The sequence below is a fragment of the Rattus rattus genome, chromosome X, assembly GCF_011064425.1.
Source record: "Rattus rattus isolate New Zealand chromosome X, Rrattus_CSIRO_v1, whole genome shotgun sequence".
Lineage (NCBI taxonomy): Eukaryota > Metazoa > Chordata > Mammalia > Rodentia > Muridae > Rattus > Rattus rattus.
In genome coordinates, this window is record NC_046172.1 from 117,182,416 (window position 1) to 117,188,271 (window position 5,856).

Sequence of the window (5,856 nt, forward strand, 5' to 3'; positions counted from 1 at the left end):
GGGCTATGGGACAGAATGCCTGAGAATGAGGACTCAAGGGTTGTAAGAGACTGAGGAAGGGGTCGGAGACTCAGTGTAAGGGGAAGAAGTAGGGAGTAGGATGGGAAGGTGAGGGAACAGGGCAGAAGACTTGGGGCAAACATTGCAGGATGAAGAGGAGGCCAAAGGCCCACAAAAGGGTCTTAGGAAGACTCCAAGACGTCTCTCCAGAAGGACAGATCCGAGGTGACCAAACAAAATGGAGCCTGCGGGTGAGTGTGGAGGCTATAGGTTACAGAGCACTATAGTATACTGAAGAGGGCTGGGGGATGGTGAGGGTGCTGGGGGTTGGGGAGGGTCACTGGAGAAGGGCACAAGAGAGGACATGTGAAGAAGAGGGGAGAAGGAACACACAAAAGAGGATAGTGGTGAGCAGGGTAAAGGCTAAAGGTTGGGGAGGAGAGCAGGGAGCTCAGGGACAAGGCAGACGTGCATGGAAGAAGCCAGACGCTGGAGGGGTGAGCAGTACAGGTAGCTTAGCAGAGTTAGAAGGAGGGGGACAGACAGAAGATGGACCTGAGGCCATGGTGTTGGAGGTGACAGAATAGTAGTGAGAAGAGACAAAGGGAGATGTCAGGAGACTCAGCAGGAGGTCCTTTGTAAGGAAAATAGGAGAGTACCAGACTAGAGAAGACCAGGGAAGAGGTGAACTGTTTTATGTATTGGACTAGTGAGCTCTGGAAATGGAGGAGTCTGGGGGAAAGCAGGCTTAAGGGGATGTCTTAACGGCTGTGGAAGGACACCAAGTCTGGACAGGAAATTAAGGGGGCTCAGGGTGAGGGTATCAAGATCCAGGTGGTCCCCAGAGACAGAACTAGGTGTGGACAGTGTCATGAGGGATGGAGTCTGAGAATGGGGTCAGCAGCTCTTGAGAGTGTGAGGCTCTGGGACTACAGAAAGGTAATGGGGTTAGAGTCTTAAAAGAGAAGGGGAGGAGCATAAGAGAACAACAAGCCTGGAGAGGAGGTCAGTAGGAGCATGGAGAGGAGGTCAGTAGGAGCATGGAGAGGAGAGCAGGGCACACAGTGGGGTTGCTGGAAACTAAGAGGGAGTGCAGGAGGGGTTGGGTGAGCTCATGCCACGGGGTAGAGGCCAGATGGTCAATGTCTAGAAGATTGGAAGTGCCAGCCCTGTGGATAGGGGTAGGAGTCTTCTGCAGCTGACAGGTTTGATAGGAGGAAAGCGTATTCCCAGGCAGAGCGGGACACAGAGGACCAGAAGCAGTCCCAGGGTTCCTAAGACTCTGAGTACCAGGCCAGGAGGGTCCAGTTGAAACTTAGAAAATGGAGAACAGAAAGTAGTTTGTCAGAAGGGTATAGGATAGTGTAAGTGACTGGGTAAAGGCTAATGCCTGTGCTGAGATGTCAGGAACTTGGGGAGAGGGGGAAATGGCTGAGGATGAATGCAGAAGTCTCAGGAAGTGTGGATCAGAGATTGAGGTAAGGGAGAGATCTAAGTGTCATGGCCGTGTAGGGAAAGAGCTGGAGAAGTCTGGGAGGATGGGGAGACTTCATAAGAGGGCAGGAGGCTCAGGGTGTGTCAAGGCGGACAATGGAAGATAGGATTTTGAGAGGGAGGGTAATAGGCTAGGAGGATGAAAGAATGGCCAGGTCAAGTTTATATGTCAGGTATAGAAAGCAAGTGTCTAGGACTTTAGGAGTCTGTGTGGAAGCACTGGACTTTGACATGAGTGCAGAAGCATGGGGGGAATTCAGAGACTGCTCTGAGCACAGTACTCCTGGGCTGGGGGATGTTACACACCAGAAGCAAAGAGACTGGTTTGTAAGGCAGCAGGCACATAGAGACATGAGAACGCTGAAGGGGCTTAGAAGGACAGGGAGAAGGACCAGGACCAGGAGAGAGCAGGAATCTATGGTGAGTATAGGAGACTAAGGGAGGAGAAGAAACTTGAAGTGGAAGGCTGCATACTTGGCTTCGAAGCAAGGGGACAGTGACACAGCACGGAGGAAGATCAATAGGATTGGAACAGATAACAGGGGAGTTCACATATTGTCCAAGGAGGTTAGGAGTCTAAGAGGAAAGCAGGGTGGAGTCTGGATCAGGAACCAGGAAGGGTAGTGACTAGCCTAGGTTGGGTGAGAAGAATAAGGACGAAAGATGAATATGAATATGAAGGAAGAAGAGTCAAACCCGGGATGGGCAGGAAGACTAGAAAGAGGCCAGCTTGCTCTCTAAGACGGGAAATATATATATATATATATATATATATATATATATATATATATATATATCACTAGAAGGGACAGAGAGCGTGGACCAGAGGATGTGCAGGTGATCAGGAGTCACTGTGAAGCAAGGAGAGTAAGGATGTAGGTAGGAGGATGAAGAGTATGATAGGCCTGGCTTTGCCTGTAGGTCTGGGTGATCGGGGTGAACAGGGCAAAAGAAGATAAGTATCCATGAAGGCAGAAGCTCATAGAAAACTGGGATCCTGCTGTACAAAATGGAGCTGAACATCAGGACTACAGTAGGATGGTCTGGGACTGGACATGTGTCTCAGGTCAATGGCTTGCTGTTCCAACAGGCCAGGTTTTTGATGGTAAACTCCCACATGGAGTGCACAAAGGTCTGCAACTCCATGCCCAGGGCCTCTGAGGCACCCTTCTGCCCTGTCCTGGGATCAGGCATGCAGGTTTTGCTTAGAACCTACACAGCCATTCTCAGAAAATTCTTAATGATTCTTAAGAGAGGGATTTTTTTCTAATTGGGAAGGCTTTAGCTTATACCTATGATGGTAGGACTACAGTACTGGAAGGAGTTTCTGATGATTCTAAATTTGGCTTAAAAGAGAATTTGGGGGGAAATTAGGAGTTAGGGTAGAAGGAAGGGAGTAAGGGACAGGTTACAGTGCTATGGCAGGGTAAGCAGGGGTGCTTATAGAGGAATCTGTCAGGGTCAGAGCATGAACTGGTGACTAGGTGTGGTTGGGCAAAGAACTCTAGTGTTGAGATCAAGTTGCCTATTAGGTCAAGAAACAATGGAGGAAGGCAGGCTTGGTGGTGCATGTGTTTAATCACAACACATGGAAGACAGAGGTAGGTTGAGGAGTTCTGGGTCAGCCTGGTTTACAGGTCAAGTTTTGGTACAGCCAGAGCTACAAAGAGAATTCCTGTTTCAGTAAAAAGAAGAAAAAAAGGAAAGAAGCCAAAGGAAGGAACAAGAAGGGAGGAGGAAGAACAAAGGAGGGAGGAGGAAGATAGAAGGGGAGGAATAGGAAGGAAAGGGAAGAAGGGCAGGAGAAAGGAGAGAGGAGGGAAGAAGGGGGAGAAAAGATGAGGGAGGAGGAAAAAGGAGAAAGAAGGAAAGAGGAAAGAAGAGAAAGGAGAGAAAAGGGGAGGGGATGGATGAGAGAGAAGAGGGAAGAGGATGGAAGATAGAAGAGGAGTAAGGAGGGAAGGGAAGGGAAGAGGGGGAAGCAGGAAAGACAACAAAGAAAATTAGAGGGAGGCAGAAGAAGGAAGGAAAAGGAGAGGAGGGATGAAGAGGGAGAAGGTGCAAAAGAGGAGAGATGAGAGGAAAGGGAAGAAGAATGAGAAAGGAGGATGAGGAAAAAGTGGGGAGCTGGAAAGATAAAAGGAGGAACAGGAAGGAGTATGGGAAAGAAAGGATGAGGAAGAAAAGGCAAAAGAGAGGAGGGAAGAGAAAATACAGGAAAGAAGTGGGAGAAGTGAAATGAGTTTGAAAAGAAAAAGAAGAAAAGAGGGAACAGTAAAGAAGAGAGAATGAAAAAGATGAAGAGATAAAAAGGAGGGAATAAGGAAAATGAAGTAGAGAGTGAGAAAGGAAGATAGGAGGGAAGAGGAGGGAAAAGAAAAAGGAGGGGAGGGGAGAAAGAGGGAGGAGGGAAGTGGGTGGAAGAGGAGGGAGTAGAGTGAGGATGGAAGAGGAAGGATGAGGGAAGAAGGGGAGGAGGAGGCTAGAGTGGAGAAGAAGGAAGAGGAGGGAAAGGGAAGTAAGAGAATACAAAGGACAAATGGAGGGAGAATGAGCAGGAGAGGAAAGGGAAACACGAGGAGGGGAACGTAGGTGTAAGGAAGAGGGTGGAAGAGGGAAGAGAAACTAGGAGTAGTGAAGATGATGGAAAACCAGAGAAAAGAGAGAAAGGGTAAGAAGAATGAGGAGGGAAGATGGAATAGGAGGGTAGAGAGAACAGGAAAGAAGAGGAAGGGAGAGGAAAGAAGATGGACCAGAGAGGAGAAAAGAAGAGGGCAGAAGAGGGAGAAGGGAAAAGGGAGGAGGGAATAGGGGGAGGAAAACAGACAAGGAGGGAAGAGAATGGAAGAAGAGCTAAGAGGATTGGTGAAAGAAGATGAGGCAGTAGAGAAGAGGAGGGAGGAAAGAAGGAGAGAGAGGAGGGAAAGTGATAGAGGCTGGAGGAGGGAAGTGGAGGGGCAAGTGAACAGAAGAGAAGAGGGAAGAGGATGGAAAAGGAGGACAGAGGAGGGTAAAGGGGGAAGGAGAGTGTAAATAGGTAAGAGAAGAGAAGAAGAAATTGGAGGGAAGGGGGAAAAGGAGGAATGGCGACGGAGGGGAAGATGGAAGAGAAAGAAGGAAAGACAAAAGAAGAGGTAAGAAGGATGAAAAGGGAAGAGGACTGAAGATGAAAGAAGGAATGAGAACAGAAGAGAGAAGAGGCAAGAAGAAGGAAGAAGAAAGGAGAAAGGAGGGAAGAGGGAAGAGAAGGGAAATGAATAAGGAGGTAGGGAACAATAAGGAGAGGGAAGAGAGAGAGGAGGGAAGAGGATGGCAGAGGAAGAGAAAGGAAAGAAGTTAAGATGGGAGAGAAATGAAGAGGAAAGTGATGGAAGACTCGAGTGGGTAAGATAAGGATGAGGAATAAAGGGGAATAGGAGAGAGGAGGGAAAAGGCACTCAAAGAATGAGAAAGAAAAGGGAAGAGGGGGAATGCGTGAAAAGAAGGTGAGAGGAAGAGAAGAGGGAAGGGGATGGAGGGGAAGAGGGATGAGAAGAGAAAGAGGAAGGAAGAAGAGGAAATAGGAAAGAAAGGGAGTAAGTGAGGAGGAAAGGGTAGTTGGGGCAGAAAGAGGGAAAAAAGTACAAAGATCTTAGATGAGGGAAGATGTAATATTAGGGAAGAGGAAGAGGGGGAAGAGGGAAATAAGTGGACAAAAGAGAAAGGAAAAGTAAGAGGATGAGGAGAAAAAGAGGACGAATATGGAAGAGAAGCTGAGAAAGAGGGATGAAGAAGAGAAGATGAGGAATAAGAGAAAAGTAATGTAAGAGAAGGAAGAGAGAAACAGAGAAAAGCAAAAAACAGAAATAATAGGAAGAGAGAAGAGAGGAAAAAGGAGCAGGATGCAAAAAGATGGAGGGAAAGAGAAAAGTAGGGAGGAGGGAAGAGGAGGACATGAAAAGGAGGTACAGGGAAAAGGAAGAAAGCTAAGGACAGGGGGAGAGATGAAAGAAGGGGACAGAGAAGATGAAAGAAGAGGAATGCCTGAAGAGAAGATGTGAAGAAAGAAGGGAAGATGGAAGAGGTAATAGAAATATGAGAGAAGTATGAAGACAAGGAGGACAGAAGAGGAGGGGATAAGAGAAGGAAGAAGTGGGGGGAATGGGGTTGTAGCAGGGCAGAGAGCTGAGGTAGAAGAGAGGGACAGAAAATAGAGGGAAGATGAGGGAAGGAGAAAAGGAAGGAAAGATGAGACAAGAAAGAGTGAAGAGAAGGAAAAAGAGCAAAAAGGAGGGAAGAGGTGGAAGGTAAAAGATAAGAGAAGATGGGATAGGGAAGATGGACAAGAAAGAAAGAGTAGGATGGATGGATATGGATGAAAGG